This window comes from Rhinatrema bivittatum, chromosome 4 (genome assembly GCF_901001135.1).
Source record: "Rhinatrema bivittatum chromosome 4, aRhiBiv1.1, whole genome shotgun sequence".
NCBI lineage: Eukaryota > Metazoa > Chordata > Amphibia > Gymnophiona > Rhinatrematidae > Rhinatrema > Rhinatrema bivittatum.
In genome coordinates, this window is record NC_042618.1 from 344,700,980 (window position 1) to 344,719,833 (window position 18,854).

Genomic DNA, 18,854 nt, shown 5'->3' on the forward strand with positions numbered 1-18,854 from the left:
AACCCAGCCAGCAGATGGCAACCTACCTGCTGCCATTGTACCTTAAGAAAACCCAAGCCTACGTACTTTAGTTAGCACAAAGATTTGCGTTTAAAATATTAAAAAAATTCATGTTTGTGATGAGCACTGAACTGCACCAATCTTTTTACAAATTTGGAAACTAGATTACAAAATGGTATCTTTCACAGTATTCATATTCAATGTGAAATACTAATTGAAGCCAGTTTAAGTATTTTAGCTAAAATCAGTCTGTACTTTCTTCAGCATATCTGCTGTTGGAATTGATCCTTTCTGGCTCTCTGCTCTGACAATACTAATAAATATCGTAAGTGTACATCATAAAAGCAGCCCAAAACTCTTGAGGGACTTTGCTTACAGTAACTGTTATTGGCCAGTTTCCTAAAAGTCACCAAGCTGCAGCATAAAAAGTAAAAAAAAAACCAGCACTAGTCAAAATTCTTTTTCACTGAATTGAAAGCAATACCTGGAGAAGTGGTTTTGGAAATAACTACCACAGCTCTGCCCAATGATATGTCCACAGGTTCTATGGTAAGGATCAATTACATTTTATAATTAGATTTAAAAATGAGATTCTAATTTAGTTCAAGGTGGTATGAGTGGCCCTCTATCATTAAGTCTCTCTCTAGTCATATTGAACCTAGCAGTAAGACTATGTATTTCACAGTCACATATTTCAGGTTGCAAATTTTTTTTTTCTTGTTTTGTGCTGCCATTTGATTCCTAAAGAATTAGGCGCTTTTTTTTTTTTAATCACTCCAGGATCTGTAATGCTAAGTATGACTGATAATAAAATGTAATATTGAATTATGCAAAGCTTTATTTAAAATATTTCTGTTCCGCCCATATAAAACAATTATGCTGGTGACAAATTGGACTGCTGCTGAAGCTAGAGCAGAAATTAGTAAGCATTTTTTTTTTTGTTCCATCTGCAACAGAGCCTCATTCTCAAAGGTTTAAAAAAGAAAAATCTGGAAAGACTGAACATAATTTGCTTTTGTGGAATTACACTGTAGCCTGCTGCTACCGTTCAATAAAAAAAATACAAATCTTGAAAGAAAGAATGTAATTTGCCTTTGTGGCATCAATGCTGCGTGCTGCTTCTGTTCAATTTAAAAACATTCTCTTTTGAAAAGCAGAACATAATTTGCTTTTGATGAAGCGATCATGTGGCATGCTGCGAACAGTCACAGGCAGTTCCTGCTCGCCTCCAGCAAACTTTTTTTGCATGCTGCGTGCTTCCCATCTCTATGGCAACCAGCCAGTTCCACGTTCCATCACAGGCTTGCCCTGAGGTTATTTCCATCCTGTCCTCTCTGGGCAAAATCGGGGGGGCAACTAATGCAGGACTAGGGGGCACTCTATGAAGTTAGCATGTAGCGCATTTAAAACTAATCGGAGAAAGTTATTTTTCATTCAATGCACAAACTCTGGAATAAGTTCTTAGAGAAGAAGTCCATTACCTGCTATTAATCAAGTTGACTTAAAAAGTAGCCACTGCTATTACTAGCATCAGTAGCATGGGATAGACTTAGTTGTTGGGTACTTGCCAGGTACTTATAGCCTGGATTGGCCACTGTTGGAAACAGGATGCTGGGCATGATGGACCCTTGGTCTGACCCAGTATGGTATGTGCTTATGTGCTGAGATGGTAAAGAGGTAATAGGAGAACAAAACCAGCATCCAAGTGACCAGTGGTGGATGATGAGCAGGACCTGGGGTTTGGGGGTGTTGGAGTGGCTAGGGTTCACTCAGTCTGTCACCTCATAGGAGCCCTGCTAGACACAACTCGGGCTAATGGAGAAATTACTTACCTGATAAATTTCGTTTTCCTTAATGTAGACAGATGGACTCGGGACCAGTGGGTATAGTGTACTCCTGATAGCAGTTGGAGATGGATCAGATTTCATTCTGACATCAGCCCTAGTACATATACCCCTGCAGGAAGTGCAGCTCTTCAGTATTCTCCTCAACGCATTGTGGATATAGGTATGACTGAATAACTTGATTAACTTTTTTATTTTGAACTGGTTGAATTGGCTATAGCTGGAGACTGCGAGTGCCCTCAACTGAGAAATGTCGACACCCAGTAGGGTGGGTGTCCTAAATGAAGGAAAGCATGGCTTACCTGTGAATCACTCGCTCCCGGGGATGTCCCCGAGAATTCCATGAGTAACGGCAGCCGTGGGTGGGATGCTGAGTCCATCTGTCTACACTAAGGAAAAGGAAATTATCAGGTAAGTAATTTCTCCATTTCTTAGCGTGAAGCAGATGGACTCAGGACCAATGGGATGTATAAAAGCTACTCCCGAACCAGGTGGGAGGCTGCCCGTGACCCACTTAGTACTGCCCTTGCAAATGCCGTGTCCTCCCGAGCCTGAACATCCAGGTGGTAAAACCTGGAGAAGGTGTGGATGGAGGACCATGTCGCCGCCCTGCAGATCTCGGCGGATGACAGCATCTTGGTTTCCGCCCAGGATACTGCCTGGGCTCTAGTAAAATGGACCTTGACCTGTAGAGGCGGTGGTTTGCCTGCTTCTACGTAGGCCACCTTGATGACTTCTTTGATCCAGCGGGCTATGGTTGCTCGCGACGCCGCTTCCCCTTGCTTCTTCCCGCTGTGAAGGACGAATAGATGGAGCCTGCTGATGTTGAGATGGCGTAGACTTCGAGCCTCTTCCGAATTCTTATGCTCATCTGGAGATGGTAGCGAGATAGTTTGGTTGAGATGGAAGTGAGACACTACTTTGGGGAGGAACGATGGAACTGTGCGTAACTGGATGATTCCCAGGGTAAGTCTGAGGAACGGCTCCCGGCAGGACAGTGCTTGTAGCTCGGATATACGACGAGATGAACAGATTGAAGACAGCCTTCCTGCTGGCAATGTTAATAGTTGGAGAGACAGGCCGCGGAGAGGTCTGAAGGAGGTTCCTACTAGGAAATCTAGGACCAGGTTGAGGTTCCAAAGAGGCACCGGCCACTTTAGGGGTGGTCGGATGTGCTTGACTCCTTTCAGGAAGCGGGAGACATCCGGGTGAGAGGCTATGCTGCTGCTCTCGCTCTTGGTTCCGTAGCATGACAATGCGGCCACCTGTACCTTGAGGGAGTTGAGGGACAATCCCTTCTGTAGGCTGTTCTGTAGGAATTCCAAAATTGCAGGAATTTTGACTGAGCATGGTATGATGTCGTGGTCCTCGCACCAGGCTTCGAATACTCTCCAAATCCTTATGTATGTTAGGGATGTAGACAACTTGCATGCTCGGAGTAGGGTATCAATTACTGCCCCCGAGTATCCTCTCCTCCTTAGGCGAGTCCTCTCAATGGCCAGACCGTAAGAGAGAATAGAGCTGGATCCTCATGGATGACTGTTGTAGCAGGTCACTGTGTGGAGGTAGCGGCAGGGGGTTCCCTGCCAGCAGTCTTCGCATGTCTGCGTACCACTGTCTTCTTGGCCAGTCCGGGGCCACTAGAAGGACTGGTCCCCTGTGGTGTTCTATCTTGTGGATGATTGCGCCCACTAGGGGCCATGGCGGGAAGGCATTATAACAGTGTGTCCTGTGGCCAGGTCTGTACCAGGGCATAGATTCCCTGGGGCAGGGGTTCCTGCCTGCGGCTGAAGAAACTGGGTACTTGGGGGTTGGACCGGTTTGCCAGGAGGTCCATGGTTGGTGTTCCCCAATGGTTCACTATCAATTGGAATGCTGTGGTTGACAGTTTTCATTCTCCTGGATCTAGACTTTCTCTGCTGAGGTAGTCCGCCGCAACATTGTCTTTCCCGGCAATGTGGACGGCCGAGATCTCTTGAAGATTCACTTCCGCCCATGACATTAGGAGGTCTATTTCCAGAGACACCTGTTGGCTTCTGGTTCCTCCCTGACAGTTAATGTAGGCCACTGTTTTGGAGTTGTCCGACATTACTCTGACCGCTTTTCCTCTGAGTCTGTGACCAAACCTTAGGCAGGTTAGTCTGACCGCCCGGGCTTCTAGGCGATTGATGTTCCATCCTGACTTTTATTTGTTCCATTGCCCTTGGGTGGTTAGCTCCTGGCAGTGCGCTCCCCATCCTCATAGGCTGGCATCCGTGGTGAGTAGGATCCAGGTTGGGGAGGATAGTCTCGTTCCCTGGTTCAGATGGGCTTCTTGTAGCCACCATCGTAGTTGGGCCCGAAATCTGTCCGGGAGCTGAAGCCGTACAGTGTAGTTCTGGGACAGTGGATTCCATCGTGATAGCAGTGAACATTGTAGGGGTCTCATGTGAGCTCGTGCCCATGGGACTACTTCCAGTGTGGATGCCATGAGGCCGAGAACTTGTAGGTAATCCCATGCTGTGGGGCGGAGTTCGCTCAACAGGGTTCGTAACTGGGTCATCAGTTTTGATCTCCTTGTCTGTGTCAGGATGACCTTGTCTTGTTTGGTGTCGAACCAGACTCCCAAGTATTCTAGAGATTGGGAAGGCTGCAGGCAGCTCTTGTTTGTGTTGACCACCCACCTGAGGCTCTCTAGTAGAGTTTTGACTCTGTTGGTTGCCTGGTGGCTTTCCTCTGGGGATTTTGCTCTGATCAGCCAATCGTTTAGATAAGGCTGCACTCGGATTCCTTCCTTCCTCAGTGATGCTACCATCACCACTATGATCTTGGTGAACGTCCAGGGTAGAGTGGCTAACCTGAAAGGTAGTGCCCGGAACTGGTAGTGACGGTCCAGGGTCAAGAAGCATAGGAAATGCTGATGCTCTTGATGGATCGGAATGTGTAGGTAGGCTTCTGACAGATCCAGGGAGGTAAGAAACTCTCCTGGTTGTATCGCCCTTATTACTGAGCGTAGGGTTTCCATGCAGAAGCGAGGAATCTTCAGGTGATGGTTGACCGCCTTGAGGTCCAGGATAGGTCTGAACGTTCTTTCCTTCTTGGGAACGATAAAATAAATGGAATAATGGCCAGTATTTATTTGTTGTGGAGGCACCGGTGTTATAGCCTCTAAGGCTAGTAATCTGGTCAGTGTAGCTTCCACTGCCATTCTCTTGGAAGGGTCGTGGCAGGGAGATTCCACAAACTTGTCCGGAGGGAGGTGGTGGAAATCCAGGTAATATCCCTCTTGAATGATAGATAGGACCCACTTGTCTGAAGTTATCATGACCCATCTTTGGTAGAATAGGGCCAGTCTGCCCCCTATGGCTTCTTCCTTTGGATGGGTCGGCTGATTTTCATTGTGGGGTGCGGCTGGGGCCTGGGACCGAGCTGGCTCCCCTTTTATTGTGCTTGTTCCGAAAGGACTGGCTCCGGCCTGCGGGGTGGGCTGCTTGATATGAGCTTCTATATGGGTTGAAGCACTGTGATTCTCTGCCCCTGGAGGTCCGGGGGAAGGATCGCTGGTTTCTCTTATTCCTGTCCTCCGGTAGCCGCGGCAGTGGGGATTCACCCCACTTGTTGGCTAGTTTCTCTATTTCGCTTCCGAACAGGAGTGTTCCCTTGAAAGGCATCCTCGTGAGTCTCGTTTTGGAGGATGCATCGGCTGACCAATTTCGGAGCCAGATTTGTCTCCTGGCTGCCACGGCAGATGAGACTCCTCTAGTTGCTGTGCGTACCAGATCCGAAGCTGCGTCCGCGAGGAATGAAACAGCTGGTTCCAGGGCTTCCGCAGGAATGTTGTTCCTGGTCTGCCTTAAGCAGGCGCGTGTCACCAGGGCACAGCAGGCCGCGATCTGTAAAGACATAGCGGAGACGTCAAAAGACTGTTTGAGTATAGATTCCAGACGTCTGTCCTGAGCATCCTTGAGTACTGCTCCTCCCTCCACCGGGATAGTAGTGCGCGTCGAGATCATGCAGACCATGGCATCCACTTTCGGATATGCCAGGAGATCTTTGGCGGCTGCGTCCAGAGGGTACATGGCTGCCAGAGCCCGGCCCCCTTTGAACGTGGTTTCTGGGGCATCCCATTCCAGGTCAATTAGTTGCTGGAAGGCTTGTAATAGCGGGAAATGGTGGGAGGTCTGATGAAGTCCCTCCAAAAGTGGGTTCGTCTTAGATTTTCCTGAGGCACTTGTACCCGGGATGGCAAGCTCTTTTAAGCTGTGCGTGACCAGGTCTGGAAGTTCGTCCTTGGTGAAGAAGCGTCTCACGGTTTGGTGGGGTTCTGTCCCCGGAGGGAGTTTCCCTTCCTCCAGGGGTTCTGACTCATCTGAGATGTCCGTGTCCCCAAAGGTGGGGTTTCTGGGTGGTGGGATCACTTCCCTGGGCATAGAGGGTCCTGGCATGTTGAGGTCCTCTGGTGAAGCCTGAGGCCGCATTATAGGAGGCCCCAGTTGCATGTGGAGAAGGTATGCAGACCTTTGAAGAATTCCACCCAGGAGATAGAAGCTGGGTCTAGACTAGGGGGCACAGTGTCCCTGGGAAGCCCCGTTTGAGGGGGGGGTCCCGCTGTGTGATGCTAGGTCCGGCGTACCGCTCAAAAAGCTGGGGTCCGGTACCGGCTGGGGAGGGCCATGAGTTGGCTCCCCTAGGACCTCTTCGCATTGTATACACAGGGCCGTGGCCTCCTCATGCTGTGCAGCGACCCTGAGCTTTGAGCTTATTTTCAGGTGGTGCCATGGCTTGTGCGCGTACAATACAGTTATGCGCTCGGGTGTGTGTCGAAGTTGCACGCGAAGGTTTGATGCGTGTGTAGAGATGTACGCGATGTTGTGTGCACGGGTCGAAATTATGCGCCCGGCACCATGTGTGGCTATGCGCTTTGCTTGTGCGCGTGACGTTGTGCGCACAGGGTATTTGTGTGCATGGCTCGCCTCTATGCGCACGGATCAAGGCGGCGGACAGGACAGCGGACAGGGCCAATATGGCGACCACCTCGGAGGTTCTCCACGTGGGAGGACCCTCTGATCTGACTGGGCTCTAGCCCTGCTAGGGCTGATCAACCCGGTGGCACTGGTCCCGGCTGGCGACCTGTGCATCTCCTCGAGCTTCAGTGACCGGAGACTTTTAAATAGATTTCTACCTTGTCTCGGCGCTTCCCGGTTTCGTTCCGGGCAGTCTCCAGCTGCGGGGGGAAGAGGGAAAATACCTTCACCGCCACGCTCGAGGTTGCACTGGCTGCCTTTCAGCCCCACCTGATGTCGGGGGCTAGGTCCCCGCCGAGGGTCGGCCGCCGGACCGAGGGATCGCGGAAATCACCTCAGGAATCTCGACTGGGGGAGGGACCAAACGGGTGTTACCGCGGGAGAGCGGGTCTCGTCTGTAGAGGTAAGATTTCTTCTTAATTTGGATTGCTTTGGTAAAATTCACTCTAACGCTGTACTAGCGTGCATAGAGTCCCTAACTGCTATGGAGACAGAAAATACTGAAGAGCTGCACTTCCTGCAGGGGTATATGTACTAGGGCTGACGTCAGATTGAAATCTGATCTGTCTCCAACTGCTATCAGGCGTACACTATACCCATTGGTCCTGAGTCCATCTGCTACACACTAGGAAAGGCCTTCTTACCACAGCAACAGGCCATTACACTGATGTCCATCATGGCAGAGATTCAACAGTGCCAGCAGGTATCAGTTTGGCACATGTTGAGACTGTTGGGCCACATGGCCACCACAGTACATGCTACTCCCTGGGCATGCATATATGACACGCACAATAGTCTTTCCAATCTTAATGATTTCAAGCCACTCGGGATCTACAGGACTGCATATGAATCATTCCATCCCATGGGACTCCTTGTCATGATGGGGAAAATTCCAACCTGCAACAGGGTGTACTCTTACAAATTCCTCTGGTTCAAATTGTCCTAAGCATGGATTTGGCCACCTTGGACTGAAGAGCCCACATAGAAGGGTTCCACACCCAGAGAAATTGGTATGTCCAGGAATGTTTGTCAAATCAACTTCCTGGAGCTCCTGGTGATCCAGAATGCTCTGTGGGCTGTCAGAGATTGACTGTCCAACAAACATGTATTTTTCTAGATGGACAACCCAGTGGCGATGTAATGTCAACAAGCAGGAAGCTTCAGACTCTTACCTCTTGTGTCAAGAGATGGTCTAGATATGTATGGTCCTGGGTCCTCTCCCATGGGATGGGGCTCAAGTTTGGAGCATGGGATAGTGGACAGAGTGAGTTGCTCCTTCAGACCCCACAAATGGTCTCTGAAGCAAGGGGTAGTGAATCGATCTTCTGCCTCTACAAAAGCCTGAAGGTGGATTTGTTCACGGCTCCTTAGAATAGGAAGGTTCCTCAGTTATGCTTTATGCACAGGACACTTGGCCAGTTAGCCTCAGATAAGAACATAAGAAATTGCCATGCTGGGTCAGACCAAGGGTCCATAAAGCCCAGCATCCTATTTCCAACAGAGGCCAAACCAGGTCACAAGAACCTGGCAATTACCCAAACACTAAGAAGATCCCATGCTACTGATGCAATTAATAGCAATGGCTATTCCCTAAGTAAACTTGATTAATAGCCGTTAATGGACTTCTCCTCCAGAACTTATCCTTTACCTTTCATTGGGGCCAGGATCTCCTGTACGTGAATTCTCCAGTTCCACTGGTGATGAAGACTTTCATCTCCCAAGATTGGTGTAGGTTGCGACATCCCAATCTTCAGGCCCTGTCGCTCACAGCTTAGATGTTGAGAGGTTGATTCTAAAATCCCTCAATCTCTGACAATGTCTCTAATAGCTTCTAGAAAGCCTTATGGACTGGAAGAGGTTTTCTGTGTGGTGGGAGCAAAGGGTCCTCAACCCTTTCTCTTACGCCACATTTAAATTGCTTGACTACCTTCTATACCATTCTGAAGCTGGTCTCAAAACCACCTCTGTTAGAGTTAACCTAAGTGCAACTGCTACATATCATCATGGTATGGAGGGTAAGCCCATCTCTGTAGTCTGTTTCAGGTGGCAAATGCTTCATTTGAAGCCTCCCACTGTCTCCTGGGACCTTAACATGGTATTGGCTCAGCTGCTGAAAGCTCCTTTTGAGCCATTACAATCCTGTGACCTGAAGTACCTGACCTGGAAGATCTAAAAAAAAAAAGTCACTTCACGGAGCAGGCTAAGCGAGCTTCAGGCCTTAATGACTTATCCACCTTATAAAGTTTTTTCATGACAGGTTGGTCTTGGTTATGCACCTTTAAATTCCTGCACAAGGTGGTGTCTTACCTCTTTCTTAACCAGTCCATTGTTTTACCAACATTTTTTCCTAGGTCCAATTTCCATCAAGGCAAACAAGCTCTGCACCGTTTGGACTACGAAAGAGCCTTAGCCTTCTGTCGGGAGTGGACAGAAACCTATTGACCATCCACCCAGTTTTTTTTTATTAGAACATGTTTGGGATCATTGTTGCCACGTAGCTGCTTTCTACTCTCACTAGCCCATCTGGCCAATTATCCCCTCTCCCTACACTGGCCTGGTTCCTGGAGTTCATAGTCACCAACAACTAAACAAGACCAAACAGACAATCCCAGCCCACTCTGGCTTCTGTCAGGTTACAGTACAGAAAGTGTCCTAGTTTCTCTGCCAAATGATGTGGCTACTACTGGACCATAGTAAAGCAGGGCTGTTGATCCTCCTTGACCTTTCTGCTGCATTTGATGGAAAGGACCAGCTACTCATGCTTTCTAGTTAGCAAAATCCAAATAAAACTGGAATTTAAGTAACTCCAAAGCTTGGCCCCCAAAATGGGGTGTATCCAAAGGCTCTCTAATCTTACCCATCCTATGTATACCTTATGCCCTGTGTCATGACACAGACTCAATGTACACATCTATGCCAAAGCCAATTCTTACTCCAACATTAGACACCTGGGCTCACACAAACTCCTTTGCGCCCCCCCCCCCCTTTCCACTCAAAAAGGCTAAATGTTGGGGGGGGCGCTGTTCGCGGCGCATGCGAGTGAACGTGTGACTGATTCGCTCCGCGAACCCTCCCGCCAAAAGACCTTAAACTTTGCTTCTACTCGCTCAAAAATCCGGCGAAACACGTCCAATCGTAAGTGGAACCCCAGGGCAGGACACCGCGATGGCCAGCAAGCGCAAAATTACTGAATTGCGGCGCTTCTCTTACGAACCGCTGTCGGGGGATGCAGGGCAAGATGGCGCCGGGGCCGAGGACCGTGACCCGTGCGATCAGGGGGCGGATATCGAGCAGGCCGCGGAATCCCACCAGCCGAACCCACAGCATGACTCCTCGGAGGTCCTCACGCGCTCTGAGGCCCGAAACTGGTTCCTAGAAATCCGGGCCGACTTGAAGCAGCACAGGGATGCCCTCATGGCGTCCATAGCGGATTTAAAGGAGGACCTGGCTGCCCTGGGGAATAGGGTGGATGAGGTTGAAGTCAGGCTGGACAGCCAAGGGGACTCTATTAATTCCCTCATCTCCCAACAAACTACTTGCTCGTCGGATTTACTTTCCCTGCAAAGCAAGGTGGAGGACCTAGAGAACCGCAGCCGGCGCAATAATTTGCGCATCAGAGGGGTGCCAGAGCTTCCAGAGTATGCTGGCGCAGCGGAGACGGCCGTACAAATTTGCACTTTTATTCTCCAACAAATACCGGAGGAAGCGGCGTCGACAGCTGCCAGTGACGATGCTATCCGCTTTGAGCGGGCGCACAGAGCACTGGGGCCCAGAGCGGATCAGAGGCCGAGAGATATAGTGCTGTGCTTTACTAGCTTTCCTCTTAAGGAACGGATATATAATGCGGCCAGGACCCTGAAAGAAATCAAATGGCAAAATCATCAAATCTCCATATTTCAGGATCTATCACCAGTCACCCTGAAGAAAAGATTCGATTTGCGGGAAGTTACAGCGCAGCTGCGTGAGGGGAACATTCGCTACCGCTGGACTTATCCCTTTGGCCTCTCTTTTCAAGTCCAGGGTGTGAGCTATAAAATTACTTCCCTGGAGGACGCGCCTGGAGTGTTTTCCAAGGCTCAGCTGCCAGTGCACTTTCAGCATCCCCACCCGAAGCTGACGCACTCCCTGAGGGACGAGGCGCCCAGGTGGCAGAGGGCGGAAAAAGGAGGACGTCGCCTGAGGAGACAGACTGGGCCGCCTGGTGTCGGTGCTCCAGACAAGGGTTGACATTTCTTTTTATTTTCTTTTACCAAGAAAGTTTGGCTTATCTCAGCCCTTACGAGTGATGCCCCAGTGATCACAGCCACTTCACTACGATGGAAGGGACTCTTCTGCGGTTCTTTTGGATTTTGCTACTGACTGGTCCATGGGACACATGAAGTGCTGCCACACTGTTATTGTTCTATTTAGGTCTTTTTTCTGTTTATCTCTTGCTTCTGGTTCATTAGGCGGGAGGGGGAAGTGGGGGGGTGGGGTCATCTTCGCATGCACCGCAATAGACCTCCAATGGTGGAGTATCCCTTCGCGAGGGCATGGGATACTATTGGATTTCCTGGGGGACACACTGGTATTCATTGGTTATCAGGAATGGTTGGTGTGGCTACTCATGTGGGCGGTGACAGGCGTCGGACAGGAGATGGGCGCGCTCTCGCTGGGATGACCTCACGTATCTGGGGTATCTGGTCTGAGGTACTGGAGGCTGGTTTGGGAGGGGGGGGTGAACCCCCTACTTTCGGAGGTCCTTATGGCGACTAAAATAGTATCCCTTAATGTTAAGGGCCTTAACACGCCGCGTAAGCGACATTTATTACAGAGGGAACTTCTCCGGCAAGGGGCGGGAATAGTCTTTATACAAGAAACGCACATTCGGAAACATCATCAAAAATTATTGCACTTCCCGCAATATACAGAGGCGTTATGGGCAGCCAGCACGAAATCTGCTAAGTATGCGGGGGCAGGTATACTTTTTGCGTCCGCTTTTGCTCACGAGACACTGTTTTCTATCTGTGACCCCCAGGGGAGATTTGTGCTGGTTAAGATTCGTGTGGGTAAACAGGTTATTACACTGGTTAATGTCTATTTTCCTAATACTTCCAAGACCCACTTTCTCCAGGAGCTTCGTGCCTTATTGCGCAGTCATGTGGAGGGGGAACTTATAATAGGGGGTGATTTCAACTTTGTACAGGTCCCCATGCTCGACTCCAGTTCAGGGAAGGTTTCTGACCCTCAAACTCGACGCAGCTGGGGTGAGCTCTTGGAAGACTGGAACCTAGTGGATGTTTGGAGGGTCAGATATCCGTCGTCTCGAGCTTATACCTTTTACTCCCACGTTCATAGTACCTATACTCGCATAGATTGCTTTTTTATGTCCAAAACCCTTCAGAATTCGGTAACCCAAACTGATATTGATAACATTACTTGGTCGGATCATGCCCCAATTTGGTTGCTGTGTAATTTTAGGGATTTAGACAGGGGGTTCCGGCCCTGGCGTCTTAATGACTGCCTGCTCAAAGACGCTACCTTTACCGCTCAACTGGACTCTACGTTGAAAGACTATTTTCAGACCAACCAAACAGAGGGTATGTCCCCAGTGGTTGTGTGGGAATGCTCCAAAGCGGTGGTCAGGGGGGAGTGCATAGCCCGTGCAGCACACTGTAATCGGGAAAGGGAGGGTAATCGTGCAGCATGGCTACAGGAATTGGCCTCCGTGACACAAATTCATAGTCGAACTCAGTCAGAGGTCGCCTACCGGCGAATTTTAGCCCTCAAGGACAAATTGCGAGCTCTTGATGATACTGCTATCAGCCATCAATTGACGCTTCTTAAACATCAATTCTATGAGGGGGGGAACAAGGCGGGAAAGTTTTTGGCCCGGCAGTTAAAAGCGGTGCAATCTAGGACGACCATCCCCAAGATACAAAAAGCTCCAGGGGCTATGCTTACCGTGTCCGAGGAAATAAGGCGAGCCTTCACTGACTTTTATTCTACCCTGTACACACGGGATTCTACTATTAGTGAGGCGGCTATGGAGGGTTACCTCAACACGGTACAGTTACCGGTCCTTAGTGAGCAATGGCACCAACATTTAGAAAGGCCCTTGGCGGTGGAGGAGGTCTTAGCCGCCATCAAGCTCCTTAAACCTGGCAAGGCACCTGGCCTAGACGGATTCACGGGTGGGTACTACCGTCAATTTGCCTCTCAACTTGCTGAGCCCCTCACTAGGGCCTTTAACTCTCTTCTTGAGGGTAAGACTTTAACGGCCGACTCTAATACCGCTGGAATTACGGTGTTGGCAAAACCGGGGAGGGACCCCACTAAATGTAGTTCCTATCGCCCCATCTCCCTAATCAATATTGACTTGAAAATCTTGGCCAGAGTTTTAGCGGCCAGGCTTAATGGGGTCCTTCCTGAACTAATCCACAACGACCAAGTGGGTTTTGTTCCGGGCCGCCTGGCGGCGGACAATGTGCGGCGGATAGTTAACATAGTTGATTTAGTCCACCAACAGCAAATACCAGCAGTGCTTTTGGCGTTAGATGCAGAAAAAGCGTTTGACCTGGTTCACTGGGGGTTTTTATTTAAAGTATTGGGCAAGATGGGCTTTGGGGTTACTTTTTTGAACTGGATACGGAAGCTTTACGAGGCTCCTTTAGCCCGGGTCAAGGTTAATGGTGGTTATGGTCCTCCCTTTGCTATCCAGAGGGGAACGAGGCAGGGTTGTCCGTTATCGCCCCTCCTTTTTGCATTATTTCTAGAACCTTTTGCCATTAGGATACGGGCGGCGGAGAATATTACAGGGATCTGGGGAGGTACAGTTCAATCCACAATTTCACTTTTTGCAGATGATGTCATGCTGACCCTCTCTGACCCAGAGAAGTCTTTACAAGGCGTGATGGCTGAACTGCGAGGTTTTTCGGCGGTTTCTGGGATGCGCATTAACTATGATAAGTCAGAAATCCTTAACTTAACGCTCCCACCTGCTGCGGCAACAGCTCTTAAAACGCAATTGCCTTTCCTGTGGGCCCCCTCCTATTTGAAATATCTTGGGGTTAAGATTGGTCCTCATGTTAGCCAATTATTTAATCTCAATTATACTCCCTTGGTGGCTAATATTCGAGAAAATCTAAGACGCTGGGATCGTCAGATATTCTCATGGATGGGTCGGTTGGCCATTCTTAAAATGAACGTTCTACCACGGTTTCTGTACTTCTTCACTACTATCCCTATCAGCGTACCCTCTGCCCAGCTTAAGCAATGGCAGCAATTAGTCTGTGGCTTTATATGGAGGAAACGTCCACCACGGGTGGCGAGATCTATCTTGTATTTACCTAAGGATAGGGGGGGTCTGCATCTTCCTAATTTATTATGGTATTACAATGCGGCCCAGTTGCGCGCTTTGGTGGCCTCCCATGGAACTAAAGATATTCCTCAGTGGGTGAGGTTTGAGCAAGGGTTGCTAGGGTCCCTCCCTATTACGGTGTTGCCGTGGCAGCCTCCCAATACTTGGGGCAAGTTTGAGTATTTTCCCTTTGCTTTGCGTACTACCATGCAGATCTGGCACGGTTGGCAATCTAAGCTGGTCGGCCCTGAACAACTATCTCTACTCACCCACTTATTTACCAATACGGTCGTCCCTCTTTCCGAGTGCTCTGTGGGTCTGGGACAGTGGCGGCAGTCTGGGATTTTACGCTTGGGGCAGATGATGCACCAGGGACAGATTCTCTCCAGACACCAACTTGCTGACCTGCACCCTGGGAGAACCTTTGACTTTTTGGTTTATGCTAGAATCTCCTCCTTCATACGCACTAACCTGAGGAAGGGTTCCCTGAGGGCTAAGAACACCCTATTTGAGACTTTGTGCCAGCATGCCTCGGTTCTCAAGGGGATTATATCCAAAATTTATACCATGTTTACTAATATCGCTCCGGTGGTCCACAAGTATAGGGCGCTATGGGACTTAGATTTCCCGGGTAGTTTGGACGATCGGGATTGGGATCATATTTATACTTTAGCTGGCAAATGTTCTATCTCAGCGAGTGTACAAGAGAACTGTTATAAAATGCTCTATCGTTGGCACTATACACCCATGGCCCTACATAGATTTTACTCTCATATGCCCGATGGATGTTGGAGAGAATGCGGGGCGCAGGGCACTTACCTTCACATTTGGTGGTCCTGCCCTCGTGCTCAGACCTACTGGCAGGGGCTGTTCCAGTGGATCTCCCAGCTTTTAAATGTGCCCTGTGTGGCACAGCCCTGGCATGTGCTACTGGGGGTCCCTATGCCGGATCTACCCACGACAACACAGAAACTGATTTTACAAATTTTTATTGCAGCTCGGACAGAGTTGGCTATCCACTGGAAGCAAATTCAGGCCCCCACACTTGCGGCGGTTCAACACCGTCCTTTCTTACTATGCCAAATGGGTAGGCTCACTGCAGTCCATCAGAATCGTATACCTTCCTTTCAAGCGGTTTGGGGCCCCTTTCAAAAATGGCTTGCGGACGCTCCTCTTCAATGAGGTCCCAAGGCGCAGTCTTGAAGTGTTCATCGGCCTGCCGCTGGTGCCACTTGTAGTCTCATTTGCATATATGTACCACTGTTTTCTGTTAGCAGTAATACCAGTGTGGGGTGGGGAGGGGGGAGGGGGTTGGGGGGATATTTCTGGTTCTACTTCATGTACTGGTCTGATCTGTTTCATTTTTACATGCAGTTTATCATTGGGGAAGCTGTTTTGCCTTTTCATCTTTCCTGCATTGGATGGCTGCAGTACTGTATTGGCATGATTATTGTGCTCATGTTTGTTCCTCTTTCGGTTATCACAAATATCCCGTTGCAGTAGGTTCCGCTGCTAGTATGTAACTTGCATGTTGTTGTTTTTTGTGACCTGCAAATAAAAACAGATTATATACAAAAAAAAAAAAAAAAAAGGCTAAATGTTACTGCAGTACTGCCCTTCCCCAAAATTTCCTTAAAAAGTTACCAGATTAAGCAGAATTGATCCCACCTCCTTCCTCTACCTTGAAAACATTTGGTTAAATTCACCCCCCCCCCCCCCCCCATGCAAGACCCTCAAAAGGCTCCAGCAGGAAAAGCAGCATTTCTTACCTAGACCCCCCCGGTAATACATTTTTGCCAAGTTTCAACTAAATTTCTATTCCACTGTCACTTCCAAACTAGCCAATTTTAAATTTTTTTTTCTATCAACACACTACTTCATGCTTGACAATCAGGATGATACAGTACAGTGCGCTCCGACGGAGCGCCCTCTTAACTTGCCCTTGGGCGTGCGTTTTCCCTTACCCCTTATCCAGTAAAAACGGAAAACGTGTGTCCAACCTGCAGAACCTAATAGCGCCCTCAACATGCAAATGCATGTTGAGGGCCCTATTAGGTATTCCCGCGCGATACAGAAAATGTGCAGCCACGCTGCACATTTTATTTTAAGAAATTAGCGCCTAACCAAAAGTAGCGCCTAACCAAAGGTAGGGTGCACAGAAAAGCAGTAAAAACTGCTTTTCTGTGCACCCTCCGACTTAATATCATGGCGATATTAAGTCAGAGGTCCCGAAGGGTGAAAAAAAAAAGAAAAATTTAAAATGGGCCGGCAGCTGTCGGGTCAAAAACCGGATGCTCAATTTTGCCAGTGTCCGGTTTCTGAGCCTGTAGCTGTCAGCGGGCTCGAGAACCAACGCCGGCAAAATTGAGCGTCGGCTGTCAAACCTGCTGACAGCCGCCGCTCCAGGCTAAAAGGAGGCGCTAGGGACGTCCCTAGCGCCTCCTTTTGCCCGTTTCTACCGCCGGGCCTCATTTAAATAGAGAATCACGCGCACAGGCGAGTGGCCTGTGCGCGCTGGGAGAGCGGGCGTTTGTCCACTCGCCCGCAGACTTTACTGAATCGGCCTGAATGAATGCTATGAGCACTAACTCCTGCTTTAACAAGCAGAGAATCAATGGCAGCTCAAAAACGCCCCACCCCCCATTACAAACCAGCAAAATAATTAGAAAAATGCCTAAAGCAGTGGGGGTGGAGTACCCAAACTTTGTATTTACTCAAAACTAAGGACTAGTACAGGGGTAGGTAACTCAGGTAAATAAGTGCCCCAAGCAAGTCTAGTTTTTAGGTTATCCAAAATAAATATGCATGAAAGTCACCCAAAAGCATAAATGCTTACGTAATTATTTTTAACATAAGTATTAGATTAAGAGAAGGACAGTATAAAACACACATGATTATCCTATTAATCATATAAATGGAAATTCCAATCCACTTTTCATATAGGGTATATCATTGAAACATGTAACCGAAAATTGTTTGGCACCCTCTAGATAACTTATAAACAAACCAAACTTATTTACATGCCTAAGTGTAAACCGTTGAGATGGTGTACTACTGAAGGACGGTATAGAAAAGTTTTCAAATTAATAAATGATAGTTGCATGCACTGCCTTCCTTGGATGCAAATATCTCATGCATATTCATTGTGAAAATCCTGAAAACCAGACTGGTTTGCGGCACTCGAGTATGTAGTCGCCTACCCCTGGATTAGTGGACACGTGAGGATGTCAAGCAGCCTGGGGTGCAGTTCGAACACATGGAATTTGTGTAATCAAGGGTTGTAGTAAGCACTGAGGAAGGCAGAGTTTGTGTCTCCTACTTCTTGAGACATCAGCCAAAGAAAGGCAGGATGGGAGGTAGAAGGAAAACTTTGCGTCTTTGCTGCTTGGTCTATTAGGCTGCATGATTGCTCAGAAAATGAAAAGAGCGAAGGCCCAGCTAGGTTGCAGGCCCGTGGCCTAACTAAAGCCTCCAAGGGTTGCAGGAGTCATGTTTTCAATACTTCAAATTACAGACAGCACCAACAGAAGTGCAGACCCAATGGAGCCAGTAGTAATTTGAGAATTGTTTCAGGCAATAATTTCCCCGCCTTAAGGCCTGGATTTCTTATCCGACTTCACAAAATTTTTCAATTAACCATAGAGATAAATGTATTTTTTTTTCTCTAGAGAGGGAAGGTCAACAGTAGTTACTTTCTGTATCCTTTGCAGCTCTATACACTGGTCAGGTGTGAGGTTTGCTTCTTTACCTTTTACTTGAAGGGCAGGGGAGTGAAATCACTTCACACAGGATTCAGACAATACAAATGTGAAATGTTTAACTGTACTGGCTGTAGTTCAAATGGCAGCTCTTTTTGGTAAATTCACAGATTCACTAGAGCGAATGTGGATTTCAATGCAAAGGTCCCAGACTTCTGTAAAATTTCAGGCTCTTTGCATGCTTACTTTCCCGTTCCAGTCATGCACAAACCTCTTCAGAATGTAGATCTAACAATAAAACAGAGCGAGGCTGGAATACTCTACTAGTAAAATAAAAATAAAAAATAGCCCAATGGCTATTTTTAACTATGTATGTATATTGTGAACCACTACACACTATATAGATGAATGCGGGTTATAAATTGATTTTAAATAAACTTGGTCGATTCCTAAACTGAACTCCTTGAGTATGCACTCAGCTCCTGTGCAAAAGAAAACCAGCTACTTCGCCAAGGATAAATGCTTGCTGGTCATACGAGGAGCTAACCAATGAACATTAGTTACTCCAGCTAATGTTAGCCTATGGGACTGAACCCAGCTTTCTTGGTGCAGGGATCCTATACTCCAAATTTCTACATATAATTTCTGTAGGTAAAGCTTAGATTACTTATTACGTTTCTACAACTGTATTGTACCTCCACTTTTTCTTCACATGCTCACACGGGGCTGATGTAATAAACTGTCAGGCCGATGCAATATTGGCGTGGAAAGAACAGGCACTCATAATTGAGTGCCCGCTTTCCTAATGCGTGCCCATCCACCTCTCCTGCGCACGTGATGCAGTAGGCAAATGAGCCGCTGCATTAAACCAAAAAAACTGAGGAGCTGCCCATCCAAAGGCGCTAGGGGAAAGTGTGCATCCCTAGTGCCACCTCGGCATCTGATGCCCAGGAGCAGTGGCTGTGCACAG